This window comes from Myotis myotis, unplaced genomic scaffold (assembly GCF_014108235.1).
Source record: "Myotis myotis isolate mMyoMyo1 unplaced genomic scaffold, mMyoMyo1.p scaffold_m19_p_7, whole genome shotgun sequence".
NCBI classification, from domain to species: Eukaryota; Metazoa; Chordata; class Mammalia; order Chiroptera; family Vespertilionidae; genus Myotis; species Myotis myotis.
In genome coordinates this window covers 93053423-93067071 of record NW_023416379.1, presented here as the reverse complement: position 1 = coordinate 93067071, position 13649 = coordinate 93053423, and the positions used below count along the sequence as shown (strand labels likewise).

The window sequence follows — 13649 nt, the reverse complement described above, 5'->3', positions numbered from 1 at the left end:
ACACACACACTCACTCACTCACACGTGTGTGTGTGTGTGTGTGTGTGTATATATATATATATAGAGAGAGAGAGAGAGAGAGAGAGATTTCAGAGAGGAAAGGAGATGGAGAGAGAGATAGAAACATCAATGATGACAGAGAATCATTGATCGGCTGCCTCCTGCACGCCCCACACTGGGGATCAAGCCCGCAACCCAGGCATGTACCCTTGACCAGATTCAAACCCGGGACCCTTCAGTCTGCAGGCTGACGCTCTATCCACTGAGCCAAACCGGCCAGGGCTAAGCTACACCTTTTTTGATGTGGTTTCCTGTAACATAAAAGTAAAGAAGACTACCTGCTGCTAACGGAAGTGAAACCACATTAATTATACTTTTGTTTTGTCTTCGTCGTCCAGATTCCCCAGCCGAACCATGCTTGGCCCCCCTTCGTCCGAGCCAGGTAGGCAGGGGAGCTAATTGGGGTTGGGCCTGGTTAGGTGGGGGCACTGACTTTTGGGGGTCGATTCTTTTAAAGGGCCCTTGACAGGAGCTTATGTTAATGAAGCCGTTTTCTCACGACAGATCAGACTGGCCTTTAGAGCACTAAAAAGTCACACTGAGAAGAAAGGGGGAACAATGATGGAATCAGAGCCCCCCTCGCAGCCTCCCCCTCCGCCCATCTGAAAACTGCTCTGTTTCCATTCCACCGCTGAGCTCAGCTCCTGCGCCAGACGGCCAGACCTCGCACTCTATAAATCGTCTCTGCCCTGCCCCGAGTTGCTGACTATATGTATTTTTGGGCCCGGCATTAATTCCCTCATCCTTGGCTGGTGACATTAAGATTTGTAACTGATAGAATGTGTTTTTAATGTATTTCCTGCAGGTTACTCTTAAAGAAATCGAATTCTTCTGAACTTGCAAAAGGTTCTGCTTCCATTAAAAAATTAAAGATATTCCGGGGAGCATGTCCCCTTCAGCCTCCACCCAGAGGGACTGGGCAGCCGGGGGCCGGGGCTCGGGGCTTCTCTGCTGCCCTGTGCCGCCCTGCCTGCTCTCTTCTCTGCGCCTTCGTTTTCCTGGGTATGAAATGAGGATAAATATTTGTCTGCGAGATGAGGGGTGTTGTAAGGATTAATTGGTTGGTGCTTCGGGAAGCCTTTGAAGATGAAAGACGCTCTCTGCAGATGCTAAATAAACTCATAATGTGTCTGGTTTTAATGAGCCAGGTGAAGCCAGTGGGGATGGCTGGAGATTAACTGTGCCTAGTCCAGAGCCCGCCTGCCTGGATGGGGCCGGACGCTGGGCGGGGCTCCCTGCTGGCTCCCTGGCTCCTGGCACAGGGCCTGGCACATTGGTGTCTATAAATATATGCAAAAGCAACCGAATTGGGATTCCACCCAGACTCATGTCACAGAGAGCAGGGCCCCAGACTTGCCAAAGCATGCTTACTGCCAGCATGCAGCACCTGGCGTGGGCCCGTCACTTCGTCTCTCCACGGCTCAGGTCCTCATTTGCCAGTGGGGATACTCGGTCCCCATCTCACGGGGTCCTGGTGGGGATTCATCATAAAACAGCCCACATTAACCGAGCACTTGACACTCAGGAACTCACTGAACTCTCTCACGGGTCCAGTGAGGGAGGAGCTCTGCTGTCGCCCCATTCTGCCCCCGCAAAACTGGGCACCGCTGTTGGTAGCGTCCACACGGCCGGGTTCCCGAGCACTCGCTCAAGAAGGGAAATGGCTCATGCAGTGAAACACCGCGTGTTGCAGCCAGCGAAGAGGGCAGGACAGGGAGGCGGGACACAGGACAAGCCTGGGAATGGAGGAGCCGGAGGGGACAGGGCCTGAGTAGGCACGGACGAGGGCCCAGACCTCGGGGAGGTGCCAGGTGTGCGTGCACCCGGCCGATTTGCAGGTTTGGGGACGGGTCAGTCTGGGCCTGCTCAGGGTGACCGCATTTGGGATCCATGACACTTTGTCAAATGTGCTTCATGCCAAGTCCTGGTGCCTCAGAGGCCGTCTGCTCGGAGCTCCTGATGCGGAAATGGGGAGCCCCTGGGGTGGTGCCAGGGCTTTGGGGGAGGCATCTTGGAAGGTGTGGACTGAGCAGCTGCTCTTCCAGGCAACCAACAAGCCCAGGGATCGGACGACAGCAGTCAGACCCTGGCCCAAGCCGTCCTTCAAGTCCACGTGCGGAGCCGGAGGGAAACCGGGCCCACGGAAGAACGATTTCACACTCCCCGCTGTGACATCACAGCCAGCCGCTGACAGGGGAGGGGCCGGTCGGACGCGGCTGGGGAAGCCTCCGGTTGGAACAGAAATATCTTCAGCAACTGCTGCTGCTGGTGGAAAGGGGAAATGGAATTTTGTTTAAACATGATGTTGTTTTGAAAGCCTGACTAACGTGAAAGTCCCTATTTAAAAAGGAGTTGACTCTACATTGAAATTGGTCCGTGTTTCCACCCCCACATGTTGACTGAGGCCTTGGAAAACAAACTTCCTGGTAGATCCTGATTCAGATCACACGGGAGCGAAGGCTTCAAGTACAATCCCTGAGCTGTGAGCAGAAGGGCCTCGCCAAGAAAAACCCGGGTCTGTGTTTATGAAAAGGCAAATAGATCCCAAAGGGAGGCCCCAGTCCTCGCTGGCTTGGGGCACAGGCCCTCCAGGAAAGAACGCAGGGTTCGCAGGAGGCTGGCCCAGTCTGTCCAACCGGCTCGCCGCCTGTCAGGGCCCCCCCTGCTCAGCACCCAGGGGGTGGGGCGAGGGGAAGGGACCCGGGGCCTCCTCCCGCAGAGCACCCACTGCGCGCTGACATTCACGGCACCTTCAGCTCGGCCGCGGGAAGCGCGTGCAGATGAACGTCACAACGTTTCTCGATGCAGAAATAGGCTGGGAGCTTGAGCAGGGGGACCTATATCCTCGTGTGCCCTACATAGTCTCCGTTTATGCTGCTGTCCCAGCATAATTAATAATAGCTTCCCCTCCATTCCTGAAAGTGCCCCATCTGGACGATAAATGGACGCCTCGGCCAGGTGAATTGCTCAAATTCCCCCAGCTAGTGGGGACAGCGTTGGGGTTTGAGCCCAGGTTTTCCTCAATTCAAAATGCAGACACGAGCCCTGGCCGGTTTGGCTCAGTGGATAGAGCCTTGGCCTGCAGACTGAAGGGTCTAGGGTTTGATTCTTGTCAAGCGCACACACCTCAGCTGCAGGCTGGATTCCCAGCCCTGGTCGGGGCGTAAGCCAGAGGCAACCAATCGATGTGTCTCTCTCACATTGATCCCTCCCCCCCCCCCCACCCCCGTCTCTAAAAATCAATGGAGAAATATCTTCAGGTGAGAATTTAAGAAAAGCAGACACCAGAGCTCCTCCTCATTCACAAAAAACAAAGGCCGTCAGGGATGTTACCTGCAAAGCAAGGACAGCTCGCCGGGAAGCTGCCGGCTGCCTCTTCCCTCCGCACCGACCACCTCCCTCTGCCCCGAGGGCTCTGAGTCCGGCCTGTCTCAGTGCAGGAAGGGCAAGGCAGTGGCGCCACCTCCACACACAAAACCCACCTCCAACAACCCACCTGGGATGTTTGTTTTGTCTGCAGAGAATTAACCTACCACCTTCTCTGCGATAAAAATACAAGAACTGGCTTTGCATTTGGGCCGCCAGCCCAGCGCCTGAGTTCTAACCTCCAAGCCAGAACCGCCACGGCCCACCCCCTGAGGCTCCTCTCCTCGGAAGGCTGCTGGCCGGCCTCAGCCTGCTCCGCCGCCCTTTCTCCAGCCTCACCTCCGAGACGGTCAGGGCTGTCTGTGCCGCAACTGCCTCCGTAGCATCTGTTCATGTTTCAGGACCACAGAGCTGGTTCCATCCTCGCTCCTGTTTGCCAGTGAGGACACTGGGGTCCCGAGAGGGCAAAGACGTGCCCGAGGGCACAGGGCTGTAAGTCGAAGCCAGAAACCAGGTCTCCTGACCTGAGGCCAGAGTTCTTTCAAGCCGGGTTGGTGCTTGCCTGGCCTGAAGCCACCAGGACGGGTTCCGCCAGTGCCTCCTGGAGGAATCCGTTCCATGAAGAGACTTTTTGAATGCCAGAGACTAAGGTGCATCCGCTCCACCTGGTCCCGCTGCCCTTGAATCTGCCCACACCTCAGGGTTAGCAGCAGGGCTCTGCAGCCAGCCACCTACTGAACCCACTTACCTGCCTCCCTGCCGGGGGGCTACACATAAACACCCCACGGCCAAAAAGCCACTCCTGAGGCTGCTGTGGCCTTCAGACCGCTGGCTGTCAGAAACGCCTTCCTTGCGTCGAGTAGAAATAGTTCCCTCTCACTCTTTGGCCTTGGTTCCTGCCAACAACGCAATGCAGGGCGCGTCCGATTCCCCTTCCCCCACCCCCCACATCCTTCAAATAGTTGAAGACTCACAGCCACTGCTCTTTCGATTGCTCCTCACATGATATTGTTTTGGTGGCAGAATAGGTAGAGAGACCCAAGGCTGAAGCCCACTTCTGCCTTTTATCTGCTGTGTGGCCTTGGGCAAGTCACTTAACCTCTCTGAACTTCAGTTTGCTCATCAGAAATATAGGGAGAGCATGACAGAACTTACTTCAGGTATTGTGAGGATCAGATGAGATAATCCATAGAGCTGGCTAGGTACAGAGCCTAGCGCAGTAAGCACTTATAAATGGTAACAGTTAATATTCTTGCTCTTCTTCAAGGTCATGCTATATTTCTCTGAACGCATCACCCATGCGTTAGTGTCTCTGGAAGCCACACCACACGAGTAACTTTTATCATCAACTGAAACCCAAGTCCGCTTTCCACCCACAAAGCTGCCGGCACGCTTCCCCCACCGGCAGCCACTCACAGCTTTGCTTTGTTCTCCGGCTCCGAGCGAGCGTGGGGCCTGCCGCCCTTGGATTATATTTCACCCTATCAGAGACGGCCTGCCCTGCTGCCCCCTCAGGACTGTCTTTGGGGTCTGAGCTAGAGACCAGGGGAAGACGAGAACCATGTGAAAATCACAAAGGCGCAACCACGTGAGCGCCAGCTGTCTCCTCTTTCTCTCTCCACCCAGGGTCCGTGAAAGCCCGCCCGCTGCGCAGCGAGGTGACCCTTCAGGCCTGACCGGCCGTGTTGACGTTCCGCGGGCAATTGTGTGCAGAGGACCCTGGTGCCCCTTTTGAAGTTCAGCAGAGGGAAGCGTAATCTAAGTGAGCTGGAACGCGTTTGGATAAAGCCGCTTGCAGGCCAGGGGGCTCCTTTCGCCAAAGCCATTCGCACGGGCAGCTGAGCTGGGTGAGCGTCCTGTCTGGGTCCTGCAGGCCTTCCGCTGGCCTTTGATCACAGGACGTCTGTGCTCAAGGGGCAGCTCCACCTGACTCTCTCCTGAGGCCCAGAGAGGGGAAGGGGTTTGCCTGGGGTCACACAGCTGGCGAGAGGCAGACTAGAGCTGGGACCTTGTCTGCACTGGCCAGACCCCCTGCAGGCTGTGCAAAGGGGGGGGGGGTGGTCAGTGAGGGAAAAGGGAGCAGAGAGGACAACGCAAATGTGGAAGAAGGATGCCCTGTCCCGGGAGGACCCTGTGTCTGCACCAGCTGGCTGGCGGAGGACGGAGGACCTGCAGCACAGCCCAGCCATGCCTGCAGCCTCTCTGAGCACGTGGCTCCCTGGGCCTTGCAGCCCAGGGGACTCTCATCGGGCAAACTGACCTGCTCAAGGCCTCACAGTGCAGGCGGTGCTTCTATGGATGCGTTTTGCCCTGAAAAATGGCTTTAAGATCCCCTGGTTAATCAATAGGGTGACACCAGAATCAAACTCATGAATGGTTGTGAAGGTTAAATAACTGCTATCCCCACCCTCCCTTTCCTGGGGGAGAGAAAGGCTGTTCTGGCAAAGTGTGGGCTCCTAGCTGGGCCTCTTGCCCAGACTTTTCCAAGCCCACTGACCAGCGGGCAGTCCTGGACATGGTGGACTGATGGGTGCCCCCACGGTGGGGCGGTCCAGAGGGGTCCTGAGGTGCCAGCCTGTCCTCTGGTTCTGCAGATGCCCCCGAGCTCCTGAGGAAGGAGCCATCTGTCCTGAAGGGGCCCTTGTTCTCTGGAGGGGGTCTTGGGAGTGGGGGGCTGGGGAGGCGCTCCCAGAACAAGACAGAGGGTGATTCCCACCTCCAGCCCCCTCCCCAGGCGCGTGGGCTGGAAGACAGAGCCTGGTCTTTCTTTCCAGCCATGGGACCTCGGTGTGCTGTTCAGGCAGTAAGTGCATTGCTCTTCCTAGCCATGACCTACTCAGACCACGGGGACAATGAGCTGGCATTCTGAGAAAGCCCAGCGCCTGCTGGAGGCCTCAGGGGACCTGTTCTATAGACCAGTGATGGCGAACCTATGACACACGTGTCAGAGGTGACACGCGAACTCATTTTTTTGGTTGATTTTTCTTTGTTAAATGGCATTTAAATATATAAAATAAATATCAAAAATATAAGTCTTTGTTTTACTATGGTTGCAAATATCAAAAAATTTCTATATGTGACACGGCAGCAGAGTTAAGTTAGGGTTTTTCAAAATGCTGACACGCCGAGCTCAGAAGGTTCGCCATCGTGCTATAGACAATCCCCAAACACAGTGTCTTGTTATATGTTCTAGATTCAACTTCTTCTTAGCTTTCTCTTATAATCTTAGCTCTTCTTTTAAATACATTTTTATTGATTTCAGAAAGTAAGGGAGAGGGAGAGAGTGCTAGAAACATCAATGATGAGAGAGAATCATTTATCCACTGCCTCCTGCACGCCCCACTGGGGATCGAGCCTGCAACCCAGGCATGTGCCCTGACCAGAATTGAACCATGACTTCCTGGTTCATAGGTCGAGGCTCAACCTATGAACTTTCTGGCCGGGCTAGAGTCTTAGCTCTTTGAGGACCACGAGATGAGTGAGGCTGGACCTGAGGTGTGAGGGGAGGAGAGATGTGTTGGGTGGACATAGGAGCAGGGCGCCCAGGGACAGGTCATCCCAAGGGCACTGGCATGCTTGGAGCCTCACGGTTGCTGGTCTCTCCGTCAGAGGAGCAGCAGGGCCCCTTGCTGGCTGTGCAATGTGGACAAGTCCCTCAGCCTCTCTGAGCCTCGGCCTCCTCTTCTGGAAGCACAGGGATCCTCGCCGCTCTCCTGAGGACTGACTCAGAGAATTATGAGAGAGCAGTGTGCACAGTGCCAAGAACTCAGAAGGGGCCCCTAGGAGGCAGCTTTAGCCACTCGTTCCTCTGTTTATGGCATAAACGTGTTCTCCTTGCTTCTTGTTTCAGACCCTGCAGTCAGGAAAGGAGGTGATAAACTCATTATGTTAATTAGGAGAGCGTCTGGCTGCTGAAAATCACAAAGGCTCAACCATGGGAGGCTCCCTTTTCTTTCTCACCTCGAGGGTCCATGTGACAAAGGCCAACATGGTGGTGTCTCCAAACAGAAGGGGATTTCCCTCTGATACAGCCGTTTAAGCACGTGCAGCAGTGCCAGGCGCCCCGGCTCCTCCGAAGCTGCTCTGCCACCTGGCGCTGTGTCCACATTCCAGCCAGTGGGAAGGAAAGAGAAGAAGCAGCAGGCCGCGCCCCCCTTGCAGTGGTTCTCAACCTCCTGGCCCTTTAAACACAGTTCCTCATGTTGTGACCCAACCATAAAATTATGTTCGTTGCTACTTCATAACTGTAATGTTGCTGCTGTTATGAATCGTAATGTAAATATCTGATATGCAGGATGGTCTTAAGCGACCCCTGTGAAAGGGTCGTTTGACCGCCAAAGGGGTCGCGACCCACAGGTTGAGAACCGCTGCTTTAAGGGAACCTGGGAGTTGCCCACACCGACACACCTGCGTGTTTGAAGTCATGTGCCTCGGGCCAGAACTTCGTTACGTGGCCACGTCTAGCTGCAAGGGAGGCTGGGGAAGGTCGTCTCTGGCTCAGTAGTCCTCAACCAGGGGAGATTTCGCCCCCACTCCCAGGGGACACTAACAATGTCTCAAGACATTTTTGGTTACAACTGGGAGGGTGGTGATGGATGGAGGCCAGGGATGCTGCTGAATGTCTCACAGTGCACAGGTCAGCCCTCCACAAGAAAGACTTATCCAGCCCCAAACTGAGGTTTAACAGCCTCAGTTGAGAAGCCCTGCTCTAACTGGGCAGCCAGAACTTGGGGTTCTATTACAAATGAAGACGGAGAGAAATGACACAGGGGACGACCAGCATATGTTGCTACAGTCACAGACACTGAGGGCTACATGATTGAAGAGGATTAAATGGTATCTTTTCCCAGGGGCATCTCTCTCCAGCAGGGATCAAAGCTTTAAGTCAATGGGCTTCGAGGACTATCAAGAATGAGCCCACAAGACAGGGAGGATTTGTGGCTGGGCAGTCTGGAAATCTCACTCGCTGGGTGGCCCCCGCAGAGCCCTGCCACCGGGGAGGCCGGAACCCACAGCCTCCCAGGGAGCCGGCCCCACAGGTGGGTGCACAGCTCACCCGGCAGCAATTCAACCTCCAGGCTTCCCTTGAGCTGAATGGGGACCTTTTGAAACCCATTTCCGATTGGTTCTGTTTTCCAAGGAGGTGAAAACTGGGCCGAACAAGAGGAGAGCTAGGGGGCCTTCATTTCCAGGGAAGATTCTGCAGGGAAATGTTCAGGATGTCCACCTGACACTAAACCACCTGTCTCCAACCCTAACACGAGAATGTGCCTACAGCGAGAGTGAGGGTTTGGACACATTGCAAGGAGCTATTCCACTGCTGCCCTGTTTGGCTGCACCTTGTCCATATCAGTGGTTTACTGAGCACCTACTTTCCAGAAACCGTCCCCAACACTTCAGAGGTAAGACCTCCTTCAATCTCTCCCTCAAATCCTGAAAAGGCTGCTGTCGTCCCCATTGCACAAGGGGTCCGAGAGGTGACCTTGCCCGAGGCCACACAACTAGTAAGACGCAGAGAGACCTGTTTTGACCTTGGGAATGTCTGGCTCCAAAGTTTAAGCTCTTTCCCCAATCACCTCTCCATCTGCCAGGAAGGCCCAAAGGGGACCTGACCTACTGGTACACGCCTGCACCTCCATCTGAGTCACTTGTTCCAGTGTGGCACCATGAACAAACCTCAGTCTGCGGAGAGATACCACAGAGAATGGCGTCACCCGTTCTCCCATTTCCAGCTGGGAAAACAGGAGCACAGAGTGGTCAAGGGGCTTGTTCAAAGCCACACAGCAGGGCAGAAAGTCTCCGGGGCCTTGTCTCCCTCTGCTCTCACAAATAAACAAACAGCCATGGCGCGGCAGCCCCAGCCACCCTGCAGGCCTTGCCAGGAAAGCCGAGCTGTTCATCAGGGCAAGAGGTCCGGGAAGCCGGCGGGCTTCATCCCGTGGGACGCCTGGGGCTGCGCAGAGGAAGCCAGCAGGGGAAAGGGCTGTTTTTGCCCATACGAAGAAAACAGCAATGACTCAAAGGCACACGTGCTCCCAATCCATTGAGCAGAACGGGCCCAATTTTAGATAGATGCTCTTTTGAGCCTTCACCACACCCAGCGCCACAAGCCTGCGTTTGTCAACAGGAAGCCCATCCCAGTGATGCGTATTCTGCTCCCTCCCTCGGCTGCCAGGGGTAGTCTGCTGGGGGTCGGTGGAATCAGAAGCAAGGGGCCAGGTAGGCCACCGACCGAAGGAGCCACGCCCAGGGAATGACCTTCAGGCCTCTGAGGCAGGCAGTTGTGTGCAGCAGCCAGGACCTCAGATTTTCCCAGGCCAGGTCGACCACGAAGGGGCCTGAAATAGCTCTGAGGCTCTGTGCCCACGGGGCAGGGAGGGCAGCAGCCAGGGCGCGGGCGGCGAATGAGCACAGCGCCGCTTTGTTGGGGAGGCCCGGAGCTCTGGCCGCACAGGCTTGTCCACCTGCTGGCGACAGCTGGGAAGAGATGTGGGCCATGGCTGGGCTCAGCAGAAAGACAAAGCCACTTGTGAGGCTATGAAAACTGGTTCCGTGAACCTGAAACTCATTGTGAGGAAAACAATCGGGCAGGCCAAGTGGAGAGGCATTCTGCAAAATAACAGCCTGGACCCCAAAATGTCCACAAGGCCACCGCAGGATTGTTCCTAAAGCCCCCAAGTTGGACGAACCCAATGTCCATTAACTGACGAGCGGGTCAACAAAATGTGGCATTTCCATACGATGGAATATTATTTAGCCATAAAAAGAAATGAGGTGTCCATACATGCTGACTCATGAGCCACATGGATGACTCATGGAAACATTATGCTAAGTGAACGAAGCCAGGCACAAAGGGCCACAGATTGCGTGACTCCATTTGTATGAAGTGCCCAGAACGGGCAAAGCCGTAGAGACAGAGAGCAGTTTAGAGGCTGCTAAGGGCTGAGGAGTGGGAAATGGGGGAGCAACTGCTGATGAGCACAGGGTTTCTGTTTGGGTTGGTGAAAATTTTCTGGCGTTAGAAAGTACTGACAGTTGCACAATTTGGTGATTAGACTAAAGCACCACTGGCATTTACACTTTAAAAGGGTGAATTTTATGGTATGTGAATTATAGTTCAATAAAAACATTTTAAAAACATTATAACTAATACAATGTGTGGTCCTTGATTGGACTCCATATTGAAAACAACGGTTTGGAGACAGGGACATTTGGAAATAAGCGCTGTATTAGGGATAATATTGTGTCAATGTCAAATCTCCCGGGTTGTCAAATCTCACGGAGGTCATAGCAGGAACTGTCCCGGCTCTTGGGAGACCTGCTGAAATATTTTGGGGGAAGTGGCAGATGCCTGCCATGGCCTCTCTAATGGTTCCACATTTACAAAAACGACAAGGTTAAATCGCTTGCCCCGGTCGCATGACTAAGAAGAGGCAAGCTAAGAAATGAGAAATGGTCTAGTGCGGGCTCTAGACACAGGTCTGCGCGGTGGGGGCGGCGGCGGGGAGTGGGCTTTGGCGCCTTTGCTGGCAGCAGTGGGTTTGAAGGGCGTCAAAGGGCCGGACCTGGGAGGAGGAGCCTGTACTGTGCGGAGCCGAAAGGACTAGATTCGTTGGCCCTTGACTTTTCTCTGTTTAAAGATTGAAAGCTTGGAGCCGTGGCAATGAAGCTTCAGCATCCACGATGTCTATTTTGTTTTGTTTGTCCTGTTAATATGTGTTTATTGATTTCAGGGAGAGGAAGGGGAAGGGAGAGGCAGATGGAAACATAAATGATGAGAGAGAATCTTTGATCGGCTGCCCCTTACAGGGGGTGGAGCCCGCAGCCCGGGCATGTGCCCTGACTGGGAATTGAACTGTGACCTCCCGGTTCATGGGTCCATGCTCAACCACTGAGCCACACCTGCCGAGCCACGATGTTTCTTTGACATGGCCGTTAATAATTTGAGTTGTTTGAGTTATTTTCTGATGTTATTTTCTGTGTTTTCCAAACACACGAGAGCTCCCATTGTCAGTACAGGTGAAAGGGGACAGGAAACCAATCAACTCAGAAGCCACTGCCTCATGGGCTGTCAGAGTTCATGGCTCAGAGTGGCGACTTCAGCGAAGGAAGTGGGTGAGAAGGGGACTCTATTTATGGAGGATTTTTTTTGAAGTTGAGAGTTTTGTTGTTAAACACAGCAAAGAATTTCTCTGGTCAACAGCCAACAGAGGAAAGGGTACAAATGGGTCACAGCTCTTCATAACAAGAAAACCAGCTCCTCATGGTGTTGTCTCTGGGCACGTGGTTTCCGGTCAAGACGTTGGGAGGGAGGTAGCAAACCAGAAAACAGCGCAACCAGCACACCATGTGCTGAGGCATGGACACTGTTGTGGAGGGCGGTTCCCAAATCTAAAGCGAAGAAAGGAGAAAAGAAAAGGCATAAATCCTCCTCCCCCTCATCAGTGACTCAGATAGCTCAAGTGGTTCTCAGTCTTCTTCCAATTCTTCTGATTCTGAAGGTACTTCTGAAGAGAAAGAAAGAAAGAAAGAAAGAGAGAGAGAGAGAGAGAGAGAGAGAGAGAGAGAGAGAGAGAGAGAGAGGAAGGAAGGAAGGAAGGAAGGAAGGAAGGAAGGAAGGAAGGAAGGAAGGAAGGGAGGAAGGAAGGAAGGGAGGAAGGGAGGAAGGAAGGAAGAGCGAGCCCTAGATGGTTTGGCTCAGTGGATAGAGTGTCGGCCTGTGGACTGAGGGGCCCCTGGTTCGATTCCAGTCCAGGGCACATGCCTGGGTTGAGGGCTCGATCCCCGGTAGGGGGCGTGCAGGAGGCAGCCGATCAATGATTCTCTCTCATCATTGTTTCTATCTCTCTCTCCCTCTCCCTTCCTCTCTGAAATCAATAAAAATATATTTAAAACATAAAAATAAAAAATAATGCCTTGAATTTTAAAAAAAGAAAGACAGAAAGAAAAAGAAACACAAGAATTCCTGAAAACACAAGAAAGAAAAGAAGTGAAAGAAAAGCAAGATCAGTGCATCTAGTGAAAGTGAAGCTGAGAACCTCTTTAGTTTGTTTTGTTGTTGTTGCTCATCCTCACCCGAGGATGTTTTTCCATTGATTTTTAAAGAGAAAGTGGAAGAGAGGGAGGAGAGGCAGAGGGAGAGAAACGTCGCTGTGAGAGAAACATATCGGTTGGTTGCCTCCCACATGCACCCCAACCAGGGCCAGGGATCGAGCCTGCAACTGAGGCGTGTGCTCTTGACCAGAATTGAACCCAGGACCCCTCAGTCTGCGGGCCGACGCTCTATCCACTGAGCCTAACCAGCTAGGACAAGGCTGAGGGTCTTGATGCACAACCCCAGTCTATTATCCGTCCAGAAGAGACCCGCAGACCTGAAAACAGATTTCTAATGAGAAAACGCCCTCCTAAAGCTGGTGAAAAGGAAAGGAACAGCAGAGACAGAGCAGCCACCCAACTCCCAGCCTGCTTCATGCCAGGGGCGACGTTCAGTACTGGGTCTGCAGGAAAATTCAAGGAGAGGACCAGGCGCTACCCAACTCCATAGCTCCAGCTCAAGGGATTTCTTCAGACGTAGCGAGACTCCTCCACATTGGAGCCCAGAGATGCAAAGAGCTCAGAGAATGAGAGTATCACGTGGTGAAAGATGGATAAAGGGGATAAGAGTGAGTTACATGAAATAAAAGAAAACCAAAGAAGCCCAGTGAGAGCCAAAGAGAAAAATAACTGATCACAGGGTCTGAGTGTCCAAACAGGAAAAGGAAAAAGGAAAAAAAAAAAATTAAAGACCATAAATCTCACAGCAAAGGTCAGGGGTAAAGGAAAGGTCCTGCAACTGCTAAGAGAAAGGACGTGTTGATTCTCAAGGGGAAGGTCGGGAAAGGAGTGGAAGTCTAGACCAGCATGTCGCACTCGCGTCCAGACGGTTAGAAGCAAAAGCAATGAGCATGAGCGTAATAACAGTAAGAAAAAGGAGAGCCGCGCGGTCTCGGAGCAGAGAATGTGCTGCAGCTAAAGGCAGACCCAGCTGCAACAGCCCAACAAGGAGCGCAGCAGACGTGGGGACAGGAGCAGACGGTGTGGCCGTGCTGGCAGCAGATGCCAGGAGTGCCATAGACACAGAGCAGGAGAGCAGGACAAGGTAGGCACAGAGCAGGAGAGCAGGACAGGGGGGAGGTCACGGAACCCAGGGGGGAGAGCAACACCAGGTGGGCCGGGAGGTAAAG

General features: G+C 53.5%; 1 pseudogene; it reads left to right on the top strand.

Moving 5' to 3' along the window:
• The first annotated feature begins 9963 nt into the window (after positions 1–9963).
• Positions 9964–13242, top strand: LOC118660783 (annotated as a pseudogene).
• The last annotated feature ends 407 nt before the right edge of the window (positions 13243–13649 follow it).